Here is a 23,962-nt window from a genome sequence, read left to right on the forward strand (position 1 = left end):
CCCCCCCCCCCCAATCGTTTTGATCTTCTTCTTTTTCTTCAAAGGAGAAGAGCGAAAATTCCATGCTTCTTCTCCTTCAACCATAAACAAGCATCAGGCGTCCTTATCATCTTGAAAACTCCCAAAAATCAGACCTCAAGCAGCCGTAACCCTTCTTCTACACCAAAGAAAAGCAGCCACTGTTCCAACCTCCCTTTTGTTGTTGTTTGCCGGAATTTCAGTGGTTTGGTCATTCACCATTTGGTTGCTATTGTGAACTGCCGCCACCGGAAGTGACAACCGGCCAGGCGACGACCGTTGCTAAGTCAACTGGCTTTGTTCTTATCACTTTGCTAAGCCAACTGGCTTCCATATCTGGCCCGATTTACATTTCCCGGCGACCTCCATTAAAATCGCTGGAGTTTCATTTGAGTCGAGTTCGTCGTGGTTGATGCTCATGTTCTAGTTTTCCAGTCGAGGTCATTCTACTCTTGTTCGGAGGTTCGTTGAATATTTTGTTTGAGAATTATTCACTGCTCGATTTTTTTCGATATAGTTGCTGTAATTGTTGAGGTTCAATTATTTCCTCTCTCATTCTATTCTAATGTCAAGTTTAATCTGTTCGAGACCTCTTTCCATGGTTTTGTTTGCTCCTTGTAGTTGTAAATTTCCTACGTGTAAGTTTCCATAGAATTGACTGAAAGTATCCCGAGCAGATGTCCATTGGAATTGGTCTTTAATTGTTCAATTGAAAGAATGCATACCAATCATGTAACTTCTACTTATTTGTTAATGTGGTTTGATACTCGAATTCTAATGGTGTACGGGCATCATTCTGTTGATCTAGCTCATTTTGTGGTTTCTGAGAAATTGTACTAAAAGCTTATCATCTTAGACATTCTTATTGGACAAGGCGATCCTTTCCCATATTGAAAATATTGTGTGATTGGTAAATGTGGTGATTGAACATTCATTGATCGGATATAAGTATATGAATTGATCGGATATAAGTATGAATCAAGGTACACGTTCGCGTGACTTTGGCTAGATATTCTTAATAATAATAAAATATTATTAGTTGTGTACATTTTCGCGTAACACGAATACGTTTTTTTTAAATAAATGTTCGTAGTTTGCTTTAGGCACGTTTAATATACTATCGTGGTTGTGGACACGTTCGCGTGACATGGCTACAATTTTTAAAATAAAATCGGTGTATGCGTTCGCGCAACTTCGGCCAAAATTTCTTAATAATAATAAAGCATTATTAATTGTGGACACATTCGCATGACATGATTTTTGACGCGCCAAACAAACGGGTACACGTACGCGTGACCCGTTTCAAGATAATTTTCTTAATTAAAAGCGGTAAAAGGCAAATACACATGGGTTCTAAAATAAGTAATTAGACAATTTTAATAAGCCAAGTATGATCAAAGCGACCGTGCTAGAACCACGGAACTCGGGAATGCCTAACACCTTCTCCCGGGTTAACAAAATTCTTTACCCGGATTTCTGTGTTCGCAGACCGTAATTAGAGTCAATCTTTTCCTTGATTCGGGATTTAAACCGGTGACTTGGGACACCATAAATTATCTCAAGTAGCGACTCTGAATCTTAAATAAATAATCTCGTTTCGATTGTCACTTAAATTGGAAAAAACTCTCTTACACCCTCTCTGGGTGTAGTAAAAAGGAGGTGTGACAGTTCTGGCGACTCTGATGGGGATCCAACCCAGAATCTCTGGTGCAGGGTTCAAGAATTCGAGCTTGTTTTAATGATTTTTACTTGGCTTTATTTATTGTTAATATTACTGTATTCTGTGAACCTGTTGTGCAAAAATGATATCTGTTTACCGCTTTAATATTGTTTGGATTGTATATAATTGTCTTCTTGCGCCACCCCTCTGAGTCTTCTGAAAATGGTGCACACGTTTGCGTGGCCCGCTTTTTCTGTAGAAATTATACCAAATAGAATGAGGTTGGTCCAGCGACAAGGCCGGGCAGACTTTAGTGCTCCTGGTACGTCGCCCCCTCTTCGGCCCCAGTTGTCCGCTCGGGTAACCAAAGTCTAGAACAAAACCCCAGGATTTAAACCTAGAAAAATAATGCTTCATGCCGGATCCCTAGTAGGAGCGTTTGTTTGCATCATGTGCATTTGACTTATGGGACTCAACACAGGGGTTGGGTCCGTCTAGGATAGGTGTATCCAAAATAACAGACCATCTTGATGCATCCTATGTGCTACATGTTGCATTTCTTCAAGGGTAAAAGGGTCATTTGGCGGACCAATGATAATTGAGGGTGGATGAAAAAAAGAGAGGGTGAGGTGTGAGGATAAAGCGAGTAGGGCCCAATTATATTTTTGTCGCATTTTGTTAAGAAAAAAAAGAGCTTGAAAATTCAAAATTTTTTTTTGCACTTTTTCATCATTTTCTGAAAATCAGAAAATCAAAAAAAAAAAAGAAAAAGGAAAAAAATTCAAAAAGAGTTTACATGTTTCATCATTTTTCAAAAAAAAAAGTGTTTTCTCTAAATTAGTTATTTTTTTAAATTCTCGACCGTATCCAATCTGCCCGAACTACGCGAACCTGATTCTCATCTCTTGGAGCGGGATATGTAGGCAACCCACATAGGGTCTGGTCTTCCTAGTAAATCTTAGGTTCTTGGCTTTGCGGGGTCTTAGCCAAATTTTGCACTTCTAGCCACTTTCTGGCCAAATAAGCCATTTTGTAAAAATAATCACAATCATGTCTTGCATGTGTCCAATAGGGAGTGTTATTGTCTCACATAGTGTTCTAGGTCTTTAACTTTATGTGGTCTTAATTTTTTCATACAGGTGTGGGTTTACTTACCGGAGTTTGAGCACGACAGACACCCCGAGACCATCCAGTCAGGATCAGGAGTTGCTTAAGAAGATTTTTTTTAAATTTTTTTTCTTATGTTTTGAGTCTGTTTTTTTTATGTCGTCTTTTATCTTCTAGTTTTGTACAGTAATGTCGAGTTTGTTATTATTGTAATCTTTTATTTTGTATTTGAAAAAATGTGTTATAACTCAAAAATCCAAAAAAAAAGGTTTTGTGTGACGACCCAAAGGGTCATCACCGGATTTCTCCCTTTTTCGTTCTTCCGAGGCCTTGGAAACCTTGCTTTTAGTTGCCTCGATTTGCGTGCACAGTCCGGGCGCGTAGCCGGAAAGATTTTGTGTGGAATTATGTGAAATTTGATAAATTGTGGCTTTAAAATGGTTAAAGTTGACTTCGGACAATATTTTGGGTAAACGGACCCGTGATGTGACGGTCGTCGGAGGATCCATAGAAAAATATGGGACTCGGGCATATTCCCAGAATCGAAATCCGAGGTCCCGAGCCCGAGAAATGAATTTTTGAAAGAAATTGTTTTTCTGAAAATGTATGAAAATTTGAAAAGAAAATGAGTTAGAAAGTATTGGTATCGGGCCCGTATTTTGGTTTCGGCGCCCGGTACAAGTCTTATATATATGTTAAGCGCTTTCTGTGAAGTTTGGTCGAAATCGGACGTCGTTTGACGTGTTTCAGACCTAAATATCTAAAGTTTGAAGTTTATGAAGTTAGAATGAAAAATGATGATTTTGAGGTTTGATTCATTGATTTTGATGTTATTTTGGCGATTTGATCGCTCGAGTAAGTTCGTAGGATGTTATTGAGTTAGTGTGTGTGTTTGGTTAGGAGCCCTGAGGGCTCGGGAGTGATTTAGAGGTGGTTCGGGGTGATTTTTGACTTAGAGAGTTGGCAGAGTTTCTGCAATTTTTGCCCAGTGAAATCCTTCATCGCGATCGAACTCTTCCCCTGGCGATCGCGAAGCCTTAGCTTCAGCCTTCATCGTGTTCGCGTGCACCCCACCGCGATGGCTAAGCCTTACTTCCCCCTTCAACGCGTTCGCGATTACATTCCCGCGATCGCGTAAGCCAACCCCAGGACCCCCACTATTTTCCCATTCGCGTTCGCATCATGTGACGACCCGACCCATCGTCTCATGTGATACCGTCCCGTTTCCCCCATATTATGTTTCTCTATGCTTCATTATCGGTATTTGAGGTGATCGAGTAGAATTGGATTGGTTTTAGATGGAAATGAGACACTTAGTCTCTTGGAGGGAAGCTTGTTTTGGAAAGGTCAACTGGAAGTTGACTATTTAGTTAGAGGGCTCGGATATGAGTTCTGATGATTCGGTTAGCTTCGGGGGATGGTTTGTGGCTTAGGAGAGCAACCGGAAGTGATTTTGGAGGTTCAGTGTAGAAGTTAGCCTAAGTTGGCGAAGTTAGGAATTTGGCGAAGTCCGGTTGGTATGTGAGATTTTGATCCGAGGGTCGGAATGGAATTCCGAGAGTTTCAGTAGCTCCGTTAGGTGATTTTGGATATGTGTGCAAATTTTCAGGTCATTCGGAGGTGTTTAGGTCGGGTTTTTGATCGAATGTGCAATTCGGAAGTTTTGAAGAAACTTAGGCTTGAATGAAAGTTTGGACTTAAGATTTGCTGCAGAAATTCACAGAAGGTGCAGCCCAGTTTTGGTCATCGCGTTCGCAGGGGCAGTGTCGCGTTCGCGTAGGTATAAAACCTGGAGCATCGCGATCGTGTGTTGGGTAACGCATTCGCGTAGAGTAATTTTCTGGTCAAAATAATTTCTTCATCGCGAACGCGGAGGTTTGACCACGTTCGCATAGAGTAAATGACTGCTGGTCAGTAGGGCTTTTAAATCATTTTGTTCCGCGAAGGTTAGCCATTTTTCCTCCATTATTGACCACCTTACGAGCTTTTTAGTCGAAATTGAAGAGGATTTTGACGGGAATTGATTGGAGGTAAGTCTCGTGACCTAGAAACGCTATTTTATTGAAGAATCAACCTTTAATTCTTGGAAATTTGGGTAAAAATTGGAAGAACTAGGGCTTGATTTTTGAATGGAAATTTGGGATTTGAGGAGGCATTTGAACTCAGATTTTGGTAAATCTTATATGTACGGACTCGTGGCGAGACGAGGAATCCGGTGATGTGAATTTCGTAATTTTTCGAGAAGTGGGCCCGAGGCTCGGGTTTTGCTAATTTCGTGATTTTCGATATTTTTCGAGTCCTTTCGATTGGGTTATGTTCCCTTAGCCTATTGTAATGTATTCGCTGTGGATTTGGATAGATTCGACGCGCGTGGAGGCCGAGTTGAGGAGCAAAGGCGTCGCGGGCTAGAGATTTCGCCGGTTCGAGGTGAGTAATACTTGTAAATGATACTCTGAGGGTTTGAAACCCCGGATTTGCACATCTTAGTGTTGTATGGAGGTGACTTGCACGCCGGATACGAGCGTGGGGTAGAGCACCGTTGGGGATTGTGACCTGGTCCGTCCCGAGTATTATTTCTACTATATTGGCGATTAAGACGCATACTTTATTACTGTGAATTGGGCTTGTTGCTATTGTTTGGGGCTTTGTGCCGACTTGTGGACCCCTTTGGGGATTGATATTACTGTTTTAGCATATTTTGCATATCATTTGATTTCAGCCCAAGGTTTTTAATACTGATTTGTAAGCTCAGCCATTTTTCTAAGATTTGAGGACTTAAACAACATGTTATTGACGTTCTGAAATGTGAACTGTTATTTTGATATTGCCCAAGTGGCCTATGTGCATTTCTGGACTGTGCATGGATCGGGTTGCGCGCCGCAGCAGTGTATATACAATGGATCAGACTGCACGCCGCAGTGATATTGCGCTTGGGCTGTAGGAGCCCCTCCGAAGTCTGTACACACCCCCAGTGAGCGCGGGTACCCAATTGGATCGGGCTGCGCGCCGCGGCGGTCATGTGCATTGCATTGCATTCACGCATTGATTTCCTGTTTGTACTACGTGGCATAACATTCAGCACTCTCATATCATTGACATCCATGCTATTTCTTGCACTGTTACCACATACTCTGGTGTTATTTGTTTATGGAGTGTTGTGCCCGAGAGGCTGACTTATGTGCGGACTTGCACTATCTGATTTGGCGTTCATTCGCTTGACTGTTGGAGAAGGATATTTTCAAAAAGGGTTTTTAAACTGAGCCAGATATTTTCTAAAGGATTTTCCCGGACTTACTGTTTTCTCAAAGGGTTGTGCTGTCCCATATTGCATGATGGTGTGCTCTTACGTGATTTCTTGTCGCTCAGTTATTATTTACTCTTATTACTCATTGAGTTGGAGTACTCAGTTTACTCCCTGCACCTCGCGTGCAGTTGCAGGTATTGTTCGCCCGGAAGCGGGCTGTTAGCGGATTGATGGTATTACTTTGTAGCTGAGCAAGGTGACCGCCAGCGTTCGCGGCACCGTAATTCATCTTTTGAACTCCAGTTTGTATTTTATATTTATTTTTGGCCTTGTAGTGGTGTTCAGTCCTCTTTAGATGCTCGTGACTTGTGACACCCTGACCGGGTTGTGTTGGGTTGTAGTTAGTAGTTTAATGCCATTAAGTTGTACTTTCTATTCATTTATGTTTAATAACTGTTAACGAGAGGATTTGGGGTTGTTGGCTGGCCTTGTCTTCACAAGAGGCGCCATCACGACCGGGTATGGAATTTGGGTTGTGACAAGTTGGTATCAGAGCCTAGGTTACTAGGTCTCACGAGTCATGAGCAGGTTTAGTAGAGTCTCGCGGATCGGTATGGAGACGTCTGTATTTATCCTCGAGAGGCTGCAAAACCTTTAGGAAAATTTCACCTTCTTGGAATTCTTATCGTGCGTACTTGATTCAGCTTGAGATATAACTCTTGAAATTCCCTCCACACGTCTGTATGCGCACATGAGCGCTCAGTGTTATATGTGCCCTGATGGTTTGTAATTCCCTGATCGAGGGGCGAGATGTAATTTCCGTGAGTTTGATGTTGGGCCAATCCCCGAATTTTCGCCTATGGCTTGAGCACCGAGGTGCTGATTTTGCGAGCTGGGGTTATGAACTTATATGTTCAGTATTGTCCCTAATTGGGGGAATGGCGGCTGGATAGCTACGTGATGAGTATGTTGGTACTGTGTGATGTTTCTATATGATTTGAAAGTGTCGAAGAAAGTCTGTTGGTTAATAGATGAACGGTTAAGTGGTTCGATTCATATTGTGGTTTGGAGGGTAGCCCGAATTATGGGCGCGTGAAGAATATTTTTTTATCTTCTAGTTGGGGGTGAAGTAAATAGCATGTTGAAGTTTGAGTTCAGACTCAGGAAGACTAAATGACTGTGTAACGTATATAATGGTGGAAGGTGTGCTGAAGTACTAAATTGAGGCAGAGCAGGTGGGTTATCTCCTGCGGAACGTTCTTAAGCGGTGTGATCCTTATGCGTATGTTAGAAGGTCTCATGTGAAATTGAAGGGTACGTGTTGAAATTTTGAGAACCTGGGGTCGCTTAAGAGAGTGGACTCAACTGATGTAGAGATGGATGCGAGGTTTGTCGAGGATTTCAGTACTAGATGATCTGTGTTTCGGCAAACTGGTAGATGATTTGAGGTTAATATCACTATGATATTGTGGCATCATTAGAGTAAAAGTATTATGGGTTATTGGGTGTGTCCTGATATATGGCTTCGAGCCAAGTTGGGGAGATTGCTGTTGATTAGCTGATTGCATGGTTATGTGCTATGTGGTTCCGTTTCGAGGTATGCTGGCGGATTAGTTCTGGTTGCAGAAATTAAGCCGAGGGTGGCACAAGTGAAGCAAATTTTGACAGAGGTTATATGGTGCTTCGTAGATGTGAGGAAATACTAGGATGTCTTGAGCTGTTTTTGATAAAGAATGCTAAGTGTATAGAGAAGGAAGATGGTGGGTTGTATTGGTATGAGATCATGTTCTGCAGTGTCAGAGTGCTATAAGGCACGAGTGGTTCTGTTCGTTAAGTCAGGTAATTTGCAGTTATATAAGAGTGAGTGACTCTCGAGAATGGTTTTTATTGTGTTCAAGATTTTTGCATGTAATAATCAGGTGTCTTAAGGTTGTGTATGTGGATGGAGACTGTGGTTTCATTAGAAAAGATCAAGACTTGTGGTATTTTATGTTAATTATGGGATTCTATGTATTAGTATCTGGGAAGTAATGGTAACGAATTTAGAGCCGCAGGAAGTTCTTCGGTTAAAGTACTCTGGAATGTGGTATTTCTGGGAACATTTGAGAGAGTATTCAGTGGCCTATGGGTCTTGGACAGTGTGGTCTTGTGCTTGGGTCTCGTGTAGTGAGCCTGAGTTGAGGAACTGTGGTGCTACAGCAAGAGGGAATATCAAGTTGAAAATGAATCAGAAGGAACCTAGATAAATGAAGTAGCTTGTTGGTGGACCGAATCGGTATGGTTAGGATATGATTAACTCTTTGTGTGTGTTCGAGGCAATGAGTTCGTATAGGTATTTTGCAGCAAAGCTCTTGAGTTCTGACAGCTTGTTTAGCTTGGTCTAGTTAGAAGGATTCAGTCCTGACAGTTTAGCCTGTGCAAATGAATTGGCAGAGATGTCCTTGCTGGGTTTTATCGTGGTTTGGAGATGGATATATTTTCTATGGATATGCGAAGCATGGAGTGTGTTATGATTCTCTTTCTAGATGGGAGTGACGGAAGGTCTTGGCTAAATGAGTTGCAGTTCAGTTCTGAAAGGAAGTTCATAAAATTCTTAGGCAACGAGTAGCCTCTGGTAATCAAGTAAATGGTACTGCTAATCGGAAGTGATTTAACGAGAGTAAATGTCTTGGAAAGGTAATGTGATTAGACTGATGATGCTACGGTAGTATGGCGGTGTTTTCTTGCTGAATCGACTGCTGATATCTGAGTTTGTTTGATGGCACGGGAGAATTTTAGAATATCTTTCGTGGAATGATTGGGTACTCGAGGGATAATATGTATTCATACTGCGGAATTTGGGGATCAGGTACAGTGATTCGTGTGCTGCATGGAGTTGGAGGCTGCGAGTTCTCAGGTGTAGACTGCGTAGTGGCTGTGAATCATGTGTGTTGGTACCGTTAGCGGCTATTGGGATTTGGAGGCCCGAGTGGATCTTTCTTTGCTTGGTATATTAGATTTTGGATATGACATGGGGGTGTAGACTGGTTGTCTCAGTGTTAGGTTATTCTAGACTATTGCACTATGGGTTATGTCGGAAAATGCCACAGGTTGCGTGGCAGAGTGCATCAGGTTATGTTCTAGCAGAGTGGTTGTATTCCAAAGACTAGCGGACGACTAGGAAGGATTGCTTGTCTTAATTGGGCCTTCGTGGCGGATGTCAGTGCAGAGGTTTCTACCATTGATTCAGTTCCGGTATTGAGGGACTTTTTCGGATGCGTTTCTTATGGCCGGGCATGTCACCGGGCGAGATTGTGGATTTCGGTATTTATTTGGTGCCAGGCACCGTATCGTACGGCTCCGACAGGAGTTATAGTAGTGGGAGGAGCAGCTTCAGGCTTCTTGGTATTGAGTTCGTTGGCAGGCCAATGTGGCTACGTATTTAGTTTGAGTTAGCCCGGTTAGTCCCGAGTTGTATTGTTGAGGGATAGGCTAATCCGATTGTATTGAGCTTGTTAGTGATCTAAGAAGATCAGTGAGTCGTTTTTTTTGTGTTGTGAGACATTATGATTTGTTGGATATGGGCACATGTGGTGCGGTTCTATTAATGATTCAGTGAGGAAGTCGAGCGGGAAGAGTAATTGAGTGTTGCTCGGTGTATGGAGTATTGGTTATGGCCTATCGGGTTGCGTGTCGCGTGTTATTTGTTTAACCGTGGGTGTAATGGATTGCTTCGTTTCAGACATCAGTTTGTGCGTGGCTGTCTATTTTGAGCATGGTGACTTGAGGTGCTTCATGTGTAACAATGTTTGGATAGGATCGCGCATCGTAGCGAGGCTACGGGGAGTTATGACCTGTCGGGGTAGCTTCAGGTGTTCTATTTCTATGATGTGAGACGGGGTCTCAGCCTTGTGTTGTAATGGTATTGATGAGCTTAAGGTACAACTCTTTCGTTTGAGTCACTTTTCATGATTTGAGTATGTTCAGACCGTCTCTTATTGGTGCGTGTATTATGCAAGTTGTGGCTTAGGCCGGTGCTGAGGTGTCATATAACCAGAGTGGTGTGTTGGACCCGAAGTGATCGTTGGGGGGGTCATTAATGAATACGAACGGATTTGGTTTCAGTTTGTTGGAAGGTTAATATCGAGGTTCGGCTCGGAAATCTGTTGTGGTAGTAGTTAAAAGGGAAATGACTTCATGAGTGGTTGATTTGAGAAATTGTTACAGTCTAATTGCGTGTTTCATTTATCGTTGGCAGCATATGAAAGTGTTGGAATGAGATTTCAGATGATAAGAGGTTTCTACCGGTATTCGGGTGTTGTGGGCAACTGCTATGGATAGAAGTTATCGTTTCGAGTGTTTGGGCTATGTAGTGTATCATATGATTTCACCTGAGGTTGCAGGTATGGGTTAATATAGCTGGTTCGAGCTTATTTTGAGTATAGATGTGAGGTTCTGATCTTGTGTATGATTTCGGAAAGTGCAATGCGGTCCTACGATTTATGGGTTAGATGGACTGTGAGATTTCAGCTAAAATTGTGTTATCGGACCTATGAGAGATAGGATGACGTGGTATCACCCATGGGTATATGCTTGGTAAGGTCATTTAGCTATTGGTTGGCTTCTAGGACAACTCTGGGTACGCTCGAGGACGAGCGTTTGTTTAAGTTGGGGAGGATGTGACGACCCGACCCGTCGTCTCATGTGATACCGTCCCGTTTCCCCCATATTATGTTTCTCTATGCTTCATTATCGGTATTTGAGGTGATCGAGTAGAATTGGATTGGTTTTAGATGGAAATGAGACACTTAGTCTCTTGGAGGGAAGCTTGTTTTGGAAAGGTCAACTGGAAGTTGACTATTTAGTTAGAGGGCTCGGATATGAATTCTGATGATTCGGTTAGCTTCGGGGGATGGTTTGTGGCTTAGGAGAGCAACCGGAAGTGATTTTGGAGGTTCGGTGTAGAAGTTAGCCTAAGTTGGCGAAGTTAGGAATTTGGCGAAGTCCGGTTGGTATGTGAGATTTTGATCCGAGGATCGGAATGGAATTCCGAGAGTTTCAGTAGCTCCGTTAGGTGATTTTGGATATGTGTGCAAAATTTCAGGTCATTCGGAGGTGTTTAGGTCGGATTTTTGATCGAATGTGCAATTCGGAAGTTTTGAAGAAACTTAGGCTTGAATCCGATGTGAATTGATGATTTTAGTGTTGTTTGACGTGTTTTGGTGATTGGAATAAGTTCGTATGATGTTTTGGGATATGTTGGTGCTGTTGGTTGAAGACCCAGGGGCCTCGGGGTGATTTCGGATGATTAACCGGAAAGTTTGGACTTAAGATTTGCTGCAGAAATTCACAGCAGGTGCAGCCCAGTTTTGGTCATCGCGTTCGCAGGGGCAGTGTCGCGTTCGTGTAGGTATAAAACCTGGAGCATCGCGAATGCGTGTTGGGTAACGCTTTCGCGTAGAGTAATTTTCTGGTCAAAATAATTTCTTCATCGCGAACGCGGAGGTTTGACCGCGTTCGCATAGAGTAAATGACTGCTGGTCAGTAGGGCTTTTAAATCATTTTGTTCCGCGAAGGTTAGCCATTTTTCCTCCATTGTTGACCACCTTAAGAGCTTTTTAGTCGAAATTGAAGAGGATTTTGACGGGAATTGATTGGAGGTAAGTCTCGTGACCTAGAAACGCTATTTTATTGAAGAATCAACCTTTAATTCTTGGAAATTTGGGTAAAAATTGGAAGAACTAGGGCTTGGTTTTTGAAATGGAAATTTGGGATTTGTGGGGGCATTTGAACTCCGATTTTGGTAAATCTTATATGTACGGACTCGTGGCGAGACGAGTAATCTGGTGATGTGAATTTCGTAATTTTTCGAGAAGTGGGCCTGGGGCTCTGGTTTTGCTAATTTCGTAATTTTCGATATTTTTCGAGTCCTTTCGATTGGGTTATGTTCCGTTAGCCTATTGTAATGTATTCGCTGTGGATTTGGATAGATTCGACGTGCGTGGAGGCCGATTTGAGGAGCAAAGGCGTCGCGGGCTAGAGATTTCGCCGGTTCGAGGTGAGTAATACTTGTAAATGATACTCTGAGGGTTTGAAACCCCGGATTTGCACATCTTAGTGCTGTATGGAGGTGACTTGCACGCCGGATACGAGCGTGGGGTAGAGCACCGTTGGGGATTGTGACCTGGTCCGTCCCGAGTGTTATTTCTACTATATTGGCGATTGAGACGCATACTTTATTACTGTGAATTGGGCTTGTTGCTATTGTTTGGGGCCTTGTGCCGACTTGTGGACCCCTTCGGGGATTGATATTACTGTTTTAGCATATTTTGCATATCATTTGATTTCAGCCCAAGGTTTTTAATACTAATTTGTAAGCTCACCATTTTTCTAAGATTTGAGGACTTAAACAACATGTTATTGACGTTCTAAAATGTGAACTGTTATTTTGATATTGCCCAAGTGGCCTATGCGCATTTCTGGACTGTGCATGGATCGGGCTGCGCGCCGCAGCAGTGTATATACAATGGATCGGACTGCACGCCGCAGTGATATTGCGCTTGGGCTGTAGGAGCCCCTCCGGAGTCTGTACACACCCAGTGAGCGCGGGTACCAAAATGGATCGGGCTGCACGCCGCAACGGTCATGTGCATGCATTGCATTCACGCATTGATTTCCTGTTTGTACTACGTGGCATAACATTCAGCACTCTCACATCATTGACATCCATGCTATTTCTTGCACTGTTACCAGATACTCTGGTGTTATTTGTTTATGGAGTGTTGTGCCCGAGAGGCTGACTTATGTGCGGACTTGCACTATCTGATTTGGCGTTCATTCGCTTGACTGTTGGAGAAGGATATTTTCAAAAAGGGTTTTTAAACTGAGCCAGATATTTTCTAAAGGATTTTCCCGGACTTACTGTTTTCTCAAAGGGTTGTGCTGTCCCATATTGCATGATGGTGTGCTCTTACGTGATTTCTTGTCGCTCGGTTATTATTTACTCTTATTACTCATTGATTTGGAGTACTCACTTTACTCCCTGCACCTCGCGTGCAGTTGCAGATATTGTTCGCCCGGAAGCGAGCTGTTAGCGGATTGAAGGTATTACTTTGTAGCTGAGCAAGGTGACCGCCAGCGTTCGCGGCACCGTACTTCATCTTTTGAACTCCAGTTTGTATTTTATATTTATTTTTGGCCTTGTAGTGGTGTTCAGTCCTCTTTAGATGCTCGTGACTTGTGACACCCTGATCGGGTTGTGTTGGGTTGTAGTTAGTAGTTTAATGCCATTAAGTTGTACTTTCTATTCATTTATGTTTAATAACTGTTAACGAGAGGATTTGGGGTTGTTGGCTGGCCTTGTCTTCACGAGAGGCGCCATCACGACCGGGTATGGAATTTGGGTCGTGACACATCAACCCAATCGCGAACGCGATACTTCCAGGTCCCCTTCATCGCGAACGCGGCCTCTGTGTCGCGAAAGCGTAGAGTTAAAACGTTGAGTGATTTTTTTAAAAATAGAACAGAACCATTTCGGGTTTGGCTACTTTTTTCACGAGCTCCCTTCTCCATCAAGTCTTAGGACCCCATTGAAGCCTCCCTTCTTCAAGGTCACTTGGGTAAGTAATTCTCCACCTAATTCCTTCGCTTTTCTTTATTAATTAGTGAATTCCTAGGCCTAAAATCTTGAAATCAAAGTAGAAATTAGGGGTTTTTGGGTAGAGTTAGGGTTTTGGGAATTTTGGGTGATTCAACGTCAATTTAGGGTCGATTCTTGAAATAAATTATATATTTGAACTCGTGGGGTTGTGGGTAAACGGGTTTTGGTCCGAGCCTCGTGTTTGGACCATGTAGTCCCGTGGTCGAATTTTCGCATTTTTGGAAGAATGCTAGGAACTTTATTTCTAGGCTATGGGATTATGTTTTTGAGTCCTTATTGATATTATTGAATTAATTATGCATAGATATCGTTGTTTCGGAGTCGGATTGTAGAGGAAATGCGGTATTAGAGAGTTGATTGCTATTCTTTGGACCGAGGTAAGTGTTTGTTCTAACTTTGCCTTGAGGGAATAGGATTAGGATATTATTTGCTAATTGCTAAATGTGGAGTACGGTGTATAGGCATGGTGACGAGTATCTAAGCACCGGAGTCTAGCATGACTGTGAGTCTTAATTGTGTTTATTCGGATTTCGTGATACCTCTTGCTTGTTTAATCGATAAGTTTAATATAATGTGAAAGGTTTGAGGAAGAATTATGATTGGTACATTATTGGAGCGTTGGCTCGAACGAGAATATAATAATTGAGAAATAGGTGATCAAAAGAGAAAGTGTTGTAATTGTTCCCTTGCCGGGACGTGTAGTTTATTATTGTTGTTCTCCCTTGTAGGGATTTAAGTATTATATGTATTCTCCCTTACCGGGATATTTGAGCTGTTAGTTGTACCCTTGCTGGGACTTATCTGTTGTTTTGTTCTCCTTTGCCGGGATGTTTAATACTGTTTGTTTATTCCCCTCGCCCTGATTGGTTGTGACTGTTGAGATGGTGAGGAAGAGTGATTATGCACGAAGGGTCATTCCGTGCCATGTTCTGATAATTATGCACGAAGGGTCATACCGTGCCATGTTTTGGATATTTATGCACGAAGGGTCATTCCGTGCCTTGATATGAGAGTATGTGAGGTAAAGTACGAAGGTTGATGTCGTGCACTTTATTTGACCGTTTTGGTGAGAATGAGAGCAAAGCACGAAGGTTGATGCCGTGCAGTTGATGACTTATCTGTTCTCCTTAATTGATGTTATTGTTCAGTTCCATTTCTTTACTCGTTGATTTTATATCTAAATTGTTACGCCCCATAGCATGCTCCCCACCCTCTTAGCTGTTTAAATTCTGTATATTTCCTGCTATTGCATATATATCTGTACAGGTTGTTTTTGGTAGGTCCTGTCTAGCCTCGTCACTACTTCGCCGGGGTTAGGCCAGGCACTTACCAGCACATGGGGTCGGTTGTGCTTATGCTACATTCTGTGCATCTTTTTGCAAAGATCCAGGAGCAGCTTTTGGACCCCAGCAGCAGTACTGAGCGGGAGCTGACTTCAGTCCAGGGACTTGCGAGGTAGCCTAGCTGACGTCCGCAGGCCGGAGTCCCTTTCTCTTAATTAGTTTTTTTTCCTTGTATCGAGACAAACATTGATGTATTTCTATTCTGACTTGTTTTAAGCACTCTATAGCAGTTCGTGAGTTAGTGACACCAGACTCTAGGTAGAATTGGAGCTTAAATTTTCCGCATTTTGCTTCCAGTTATCCAAGTTTAAAGACTTCCGCTTTATTTAATTGTTTTTGTTTTATCTATATTATCGCAAATGTTAATTAAAATGTTTCAAATGTTTGGCTTGACTAGCTCCAATAGTAGGCGCCATCACGACTCCCGATGGTGGAAAATTCGGGTCGTGACATTTTGCGTTTTATATTTCCGTTAGAAGTTTTTTTAGAATACTAATTCTAGAAATTAAAAAAAAATTCTTTTGAGGTGGTTTTCCATAGGAAATTAATATCTAGAACTCAAACTAAAAATTGTTTTTGTATTTCCTTTAGTATATTATGAATAAAAATTCAAAAAAAAAAATCTTTTAGTACCTCTTTAAAAGTTTTCTTTAAGATATTAATTTCAAAAATCTAAAAAAAAAGATTTATTTTTGAGGTTCTTCTTTGCAAAATTAATGAAAAATGAATAGAGAAAAAAAAGGAGATTTCTTTTATTTTTACTAGATTTAGGACATTGTACCTAGAAGAGAATAACATATCTTGTCTTTTGTTTATCTTTAGAATTTCTCCTTTAGGTAATTAAAGACTGAAATCCAAAAACAGTTTTTTATCTTTCTCATTTCTCGTTCGAAATCTTTCTTCAGGGATATCAAATGAAAATTCAAAATATTTTTCTTTGATTTATTCTTTAGATTTCCTTCCTAAAAAAAAATATTTTTTTCTTGTATGGTTTTTTCCTTTATAATTTCCCATAGAATATTTGTTTAAAAAAAAGATAGGAAAGATATATGCTCGTTTAAGCTGGAGTGATGAATAGGTTATAGAATATTAAGTCTATAAAATTCAAAAAAAAATTGCTTCTTTTGTTTTTCTTTTTCATAAAGAATAGTCATTAAGGTAGTAAAGAAAAAAAGAAAAAAAAGAAATGAGAACGTTAGTCTGTTTACTTTATTTCAGATTTTCCCGAACTACGCAAAGATCTGATTCATGCGGCGTCATGATACGTTGGCAACCTACATAGGGTTCGATCGAATTATTTTTTATTATTAAAAGAAAAAAAACAAAAAGAAAGAAAAAAAAAAGAGGATGAAGTTGTGGGACGTGAGAAATGAGAGGAAAGAAAAGAGTGATAATCAGAAAGAAAAAAAAGGAAGGAAAATGAGCAAGCCAAGAAAAGAAAAGAAAAGAAAAGAGGAGATTGAAATGAGCAAAATTGGGATGATGCCAAATGATCTTGTGACCCTCAAAGTCATTCTAGAATCGTTAATTGTTGGTAGGTGCATTGCACGCAATGTGATTTTTAGCTGTTAAATGCCCTAATGCTAACAGGATGACCCCATTTTGTTCCTTTTGTTATCTTCATTGAGCAGAAGGGTGGTTGGTTTGTGGTTTTTAAGTAACTCATCCATACAACACAAGGTCAAAGAGTAAGGTAGTCATGAATGGCAAAGAGTTGGACACATGGGTTATTGATCCGTCTAAGGGAATTGTTGAATCAGAATCTGAGCTGAAAGAAGAGATCATAAGGTTGAAAGGGCAAATGGCTGAAATATACTAAGCCTGGATTAGTGGGCGTCCTCCACCATCAGATCTCAATAACTACACTGAAATCCTTGTCACCATTCCGCCACTTTCACAAGTCCATGATATCTCCCCACAACCTTTTCACACTCCACCTACCAGAACCACCTCATATCCTGCACCTTTGACCACTCGTGTTTTCGTAGCTCATACACCTGCCACCTTTCCTCGATCCTCTAGCGAGACTGTGTTCAAAATCCCCGATGCCCAACACTATGCTCCAGAACCAATTTTCAAGGTCTCGGATCCATACTCTTACGCTCCTTATTTTGACCCTCCTGGTGAGACTGCAAAGGTTGCTAAGACAGTGGAGCAAGATGAGATATCCAGAAAGCTGAAAGGGTTTAAGATGCCAAAGTTTAACTTGTATGATGGGCGTGGAGATCCAGTAGCCCATCTGAGGGGTTATTACAGTGAAATGAGAAGTGTTGGCGAGAAACATGAGTCGTTGATGGCTTATTTCAGTGGGAGCCCGACTGGGGAAGCTTTGGAATGGCATACTCGTCAAGATGTCGCTAAATGGCATACATGGGATAACCTGGCTCAAGATTTTGTGCGACACTTTCAGTATAATATAGACATTGTCCCAGACCGCCTCTCCCTATCTCAGATGGAAAAGAAATCCAAGAAAAGTTTTAAGGAATTTTGGCTCAGATAGAACGAACAAGTTGCTCGGGACAGTCCTCCCATTGATAGACAAAGATGTTGTTGAGTCCTGTCAACGACAAAATCCAGTGGGCGTTCCTACTAAAAGTTTTCAGCCTCAATGCCGACCCCATGAATATCCCCGAGCTCCACATAATTCACCCCAATATTATCCTCCGAACAACATTCGGTCATCTGTCCAACCACTGGGTCATTCCTCATGGCGAGTGCCAGCACCGCATAATGAACTTTTGCCTTCACAACATTTTCGTACATCCGACAAATCCTAGAAAACTGAGGCATGGAGGGAAACAAAGGCAAAAAGAATATTCACTCCCATCGGAGAATCCTACACAAACTTGTTTAAAAAGTTAAAACATTCTGGCCTGATTGAGCCGCTTCTCGGCTATACTCCGGACCTATATGCAAAAGGATTTGATCCTATTGTCGCACATAACCCTCTACAGGTACATGACAATGCACAGATTGTTGGGATGGTTTGCAATGATAAAGGGTTGGTCAAAGGAGTCAATGAGCCACTTGGTGAAGACAATGTCATTGAAGTTGGTAATGGTCGTGATAATATTGATGTGGAACTCAGTGGCTAAGATGCCGAGCTTGGTAATTGGAAAGACGTTCCTTTCTTGGATAGCCTGGGAGGAGTCTTGGTGGTTTATTTTGTTGTCATTTCTATTGTTCCGGGTTATTTCAGGGTTGTAATCCGGATATTGTCTTGTGACTCAAACCCTTCTATCCTTTTATTTTTCATAGTTCGTTTAGTGGTAGTAACTCGTTTAGTGTTGTCTAGGTTTGTTCCAGGGTTGTAACCCCAATATAGTTTGCTTGTTTTATTGTTCGAACCGTTTCACCAAAGCAATTTCCTATTTTCTGTTATTTCTAGTCAGTGTTTGTCTAGTTCTCTTTCCCTTTTATAGTTCTTGTAACGACCCAAAGGAGTCATCACCGTAGTTATTCCTTGTTCCGTGCTTCCGAGGCCTTGAAAACCTCGTGTTTAGTTGCCTCGATTTGCGTGCATAGTCCGAGCGCGAAGCCGGAAAGTTTTCATGTTGAAATATGAGAACTATGTGTTAAATTTGAAGAATTTTGATATTAATATTGTTAAAGTTGACTTCGGTCAACATTTTGGGTAAACGGACCCGGACCCGTGATGTGATGGTCCCGGAGGGTCCGTAGAAAAATGTGGGACTCGGGCGTATTCCCGGAATCGAAATCCGAGGTCCCAACCCCGAGAAATGAATTTTTGAAAGAAATTGTTTTTCTGAAAATGATATGGATTTTTGAAAAGAAAATGAGTTAGAAAATATGGGTATCGGGCTCGTATTTTGGTTCCGACGCCCGGTACAGGTCTTAAATATATGTTAAGTGCTTTCTGTGAAATTTGGCCGAAATCGGACATCGTTTGACGTGTTTCGGACCTAAATATCTAAAGTTAGAAGCTTATGAAGTTTGAAATGAAAAATGATGATTTTGGGGTTTGATTCATTGAATTGGATATTATTTTGGCGATTTGATCGCTCTACTAAGTCCGTAGGATGTTATTGAGTTAGTATGTGTGTTTGGTTAGGAGCCCCGAGGGCTCGGGAGTGATTCGGAGGTGGTTCGGGGTGATTTTACACTTAGAAAATGCATCAGAATTTCAGTGTTGTTGCAGACAGGTTTTACCCTTCGCGAACGCGGCCCTAGGCTCGCGTTCGCATAGCATTGCCATTTCTCTCCTTCCACGATCCCGTCCCTCTATCGCGTTCGCGTAGCATTGTGCCCTTCTTCAATGCGTTCGCATGCCTTCCCTCGCGAACGCGTAGACCAACCTGGACCCCCCCCCCCTCCCCCCCCCCCCAGATTTCTTCTTCGCGTTCGCACACATCCAATCGCGAACGCGATGCATCCAGTCCGTCTTCATCGCGAACGCGGCCCTCCTGTCGCGATCGCGAAGGGTTATTTCCTTCAGCGATTTTTAATGTTTAAAACAGTAGCAGAACACGGGATTTAGCCATATTTTCACACGAGCTCCTCCCTTAAACACCCCATAGGCGATTTTCAAGCTCTTCTTTCTCCATAATCTCTTGGGTAAGTGTTCTTAACTTCCTTCTCTCTTAACTTCTTCCATTAATCATTAATTTCCTAGCCCTAAATCATGAATTCAAGGTAGAAAATGGGGGTTTTGGGTAGAGTTAGGATTTTGGGGGATTCAACCTCAATTTGGGGTCGAATCTTGAAACAAATTGCATATTTGAACTCGTGGGGTTATGCGTGATTGGGTTTTGGTCCGAGCCTCAAGTTTGGACCATGTGGGCCCGGGTTCAGATTTTGGTAATTTTGGAAGAATGATGGGAATTTTATTTCTAGTCCATGGGATTATGTTTTGAGCCCTTATTGATATTATTAAACTAAATTGTGCCAAGATATCATTGTTTCGGAGTTGGATTCTAGAGGAAAGGCGGTATTAGAGTGTTGATTGCTATTTTTAGACCGAGGTAAGTGTTTGTTCTAACCTTGGCTTGAGGGAATAGGATTAGGATGTTATTTGTTATGTTATAAATGTGGAGTACGATGTATAGGCATGGTGACGGTTATCTATGCACCGGAGTCTAGCATGACCGTGACTCTTATTTGTGTTTGATTCGGATTTGATGATATATCTTTCTTGTTTGGTTGATAAGTTAATATAAAGTGAATAGTTGAGGAAGGTTTGCGATTGGTTTGTCATTTGAAGTATTGGCTCGGACTAGAAATTGTTATTCGAGAAATAAGTAATTAAAAGAGGAAGTGTTGTGATTATTCCCTTGCCGGGATTGAAAGTATTTATTGTATCTTCCCTTGCCGGGACGTGTAGTTATTGGGTATCCCCTTGCCGTGATGTTTGTTGAATTTAGTTGTTGATATTGCTCCCTTGCCGGGGTCTCATTGGTTGATTTTATTCCCTTGCGTGGATTTTCTTCCACTATTCATTACTTCCCTGCCTCATTTGTTGCTGCTGTTGAGTGAGGAATAATATTGGAAGGGTCGGGTTGCACGCCGCATCACTAACCAATATAAATATCGGAAGGGTCGGGTTGCACGCCGCATCACTAACAAATATGTAATCGGAGGTTCGGGTTGCGCGCTGCAACGGAGTATGGATCAAGTGTATTGTTTTCGATTGTAGGGTTTTCCTGTGTTTTCTTATCAGTTATTATTGTACGGTTTCATTTCTTATCCGATGATTTCTATATTTAAACTATCGTACCCCACAGCATGCTCCCCTCCCTCTTAATTGTTTAAATGAGTGAATTCCCTGTTATTGCACATATATTTGTACAGGTTATTTGTGGTAGGTCCTGTCTAGCCTCGTCACTACTTCGCCGGGGTTAGGCCAGGCACTTACCAGCACATGGGGTCGGTTGTGTTGATGCTACACTCTGTGCATCTTTTTTCACATATCCAGGTGTTGGAGCAGCGGTTGAGTAGCATTCTGAGAGCGAGCTTTGTTCAGGGATACCGAGGTAGCCTTGCCGACGTCCGCTTGGCCCGGAGTCTCTTCTATCTTGAATTTCCGTTTGTTCTTGTATCGGAGCAGACAATATTGTATTTTCATTCAGACTCTTGTTTTAGTATTCCATAGTAGTCCGTGAGTAGTGACACCAGATACTGGGTAGAAGTACACTTTGAAACTTTCGTATTTCTGTTTTCAGTTATTTAAGCTTTTAAAAGACTTCCGCTTTAATTTATCGTTCTTGTTAATATTTTTGTTGAATGAAAGCAGAAAATATATTTTAATGTTTGGCTTGCCTAGCTCCGATAGTAGGCGCCATCACGACACCCGGTGGAGGGAAATCCGGGTCGTGACAAGTTGGTATCAGAGCACTAGGTTACTTAGGTCTCACAACTCACGGACAAACTCGGTAGAGTCTGAGGGATCGGTACGGAGACGTCTGTATTTATCCCCCAGAGGCTACAGAGTTAGGAAAATTCCACTTTGTTCTTTCTTGTCGTGCGTTTCCGTTTCTCAAACGCCGATTGAACTTCTACTCTATTCTTATACAGATGGCGAGAACACGCGCTTCTTCACCCACCGCTCAGCAGTCCGAGCCACGAGCAGCAGTTCCAGAGGCGGAGCCTCAAGTGGGTTATGAGGAGGAGGTTCCAGTTCCAGCAGCTCCGGTGGGCCCAGCTCAGGTCTCAGAGGGGTTCATAGCCACCCCAGTTCTTCAGGACGCTTTAGTCAGATTGGTGGATCTCGTGGAGAGTGTTATTCGAGTGGGTTTGCTTCTAGGGGTTCAGCCAGCGGTGGCAGGTCAGCCGGGTGCAGCGGCTCAGGCCGGGAGTAAGGTCATTTTTTAGGAGGCGGCCAATGTGGGCCGTGGAGTTGAGGTGGTTCTGCCACAGGGAGGCGGTCGTAGGTCGGATAAGAGGCCCCGTCATGCAGGCAGATTCAGCGGTACCTCGTCTGGAGGTAGAGGTACTTATGGTAGAGGCCATCCTCCCAGGCCCTTTCAGTCAGCTTCCCCTGTCACTCATGGTACTTCAGGTGGTCGTTCAGGTCGACCGGGTCAGCCCCAGTTTCCTCAGCTGCAGCGTTCGTGTAGATGTTATGAGTGTGGTGAGTATGGTCACTTAATGCTGCTCTGTGGGCCGGGCTGGGACCGGGACCAGACCGGGCCCGCAGGCTAAACGGGCCTGGCGGGTCGGGCCTGTGGGCCGGTCCCTAATGGTGCAAAAAGCCCGGGGCGGGCCCGGTCACTTAAAATAGCCCACGAGCCCGGGACCGGCTGGCGAGCCTGGGCCGGTCCTAACGGCTACTTTTAAAAAAAAAAATTTTAAAAAAGACCAACGGTCAAAAATTTAAAAACTAGCCGTTTGGGGTGCCATTTTGACCGTTTGGAAGTTTCAAAAATAGCCATTTGGCCCCCAAACTTTATTTTAACCCCAAACTTTATATAATTATACTTTTTCCCAATTCTCAACTATAAATACCCCCTCATTCTTTCATTTTTACTCACCAATTCATCAATCTCTCTCAATCTCTCTTCTATAATTGCTTATTTTATTGTTGAAATTTCGTGAAAAATTGTGAAGTTGGTGAATTAAAGTTTTCAAGTCTTCAACGATTTTCAATTTTCAAGAAGTTGTTCGGCAATTCGGTAACTCGTTTCAACTCTTACGTTTTAAGAATATATTTTTGTGTGTTTTAGTTTGCATAATTCTAATTAATATGACATCTTTGATAAAAATGTTTGGTGGTGGTAAGGGAAAAGATAAAACCGGTGAAAGTAGTCGCCAACCTACTACCCTTCCCCCGGCTCCCCGACCCAGAAAAGATAAGCAAGTTGAAAGTAGTCGCCAACCTAGACATCCCCCTTCTCCTATTATTCTTGATAGTGATAACCCTTGTTTTCAATTTTCCGATAGTCAATTTTGCCATAATGTTGCACCAGGTCAACAATTAGATGATGAAGTTATGAATGCTCTTTATCCTAATGAAACTATCTTCGAAAATGATGAGGAAAATGAGGATGAAGATGAAACCCAACCACCGGATTTAGATGATACACCTACTAGTCCTGTTAATAATCCAACTGATGTATCGCCCGACCCACCTGTAGAAACCCCTACTTTTAATAGACAACTTCCTAAACGCTTAGAAACATCATTAGTTTGGAATTTTTTTACTCAAGTAAGAGAACAAAATAAGGCTAAGTGTAAAACTTGTGGGAAATTACTGGCGCATAAATATACTGGAGACCGTAGCGGCACGGGTAGTTTGACTAGGCACATAAAAACACACCCTAGAGATAAAGTTAGATATTTACAAATGAAAGTGCAGCTAGAGGGGACAAGTGTAGATTCTGCGGTTAACCCTAGTACAGGTTCAAATCTAGTTCAACCAGGAATTAACACTGTGACCGGAGGTATTTTATATTACAATCCAAATAGAGATCGTGAAGAATTAGCAAAGATGGTTACCGTTATGTGCTTACCCTATTCTTTTCCTTCTAATCCTAATTGGATTCATTATATTAGAAGAGTTTTTAATCCTACTTATAAAGGTTGGCCTCGCGCAACAGTTAAGAGAGATATTTATAAATATAAACATGAATATGAACAATATTTGCGGTACTTATTTACTCATATACCTAATCGGATTTCTATTACTACTGCTATTGGTAGAAGTGGTAATGATTGTGATTATCTAACTGTTACAAGTCATTGGATAGATGAGGAGTGGACAATGCAAAAATGCATTATTGCGTATAGAATAATTAATTCACGTCACACATGTAAGTTTATAGCTAACACTGTTGCAGATATTTGTAGATATTTTTGCTTTAGAGATAAAATAATGGCAATTTCTATGGATAATTCTTCTAGTAACACTAGTGCTATAGGCATACTTACAACAACACTAAATCCTGCATTTAAGAATATATTCCATGTTAGATGTATTTGTCATATTTATCATTTAA

This window comes from Nicotiana attenuata, chromosome 7 (genome assembly GCF_001879085.1).
Source record: "Nicotiana attenuata strain UT chromosome 7, NIATTr2, whole genome shotgun sequence".
Taxonomy (NCBI): Eukaryota; Viridiplantae; Streptophyta; class Magnoliopsida; order Solanales; family Solanaceae; genus Nicotiana; species Nicotiana attenuata.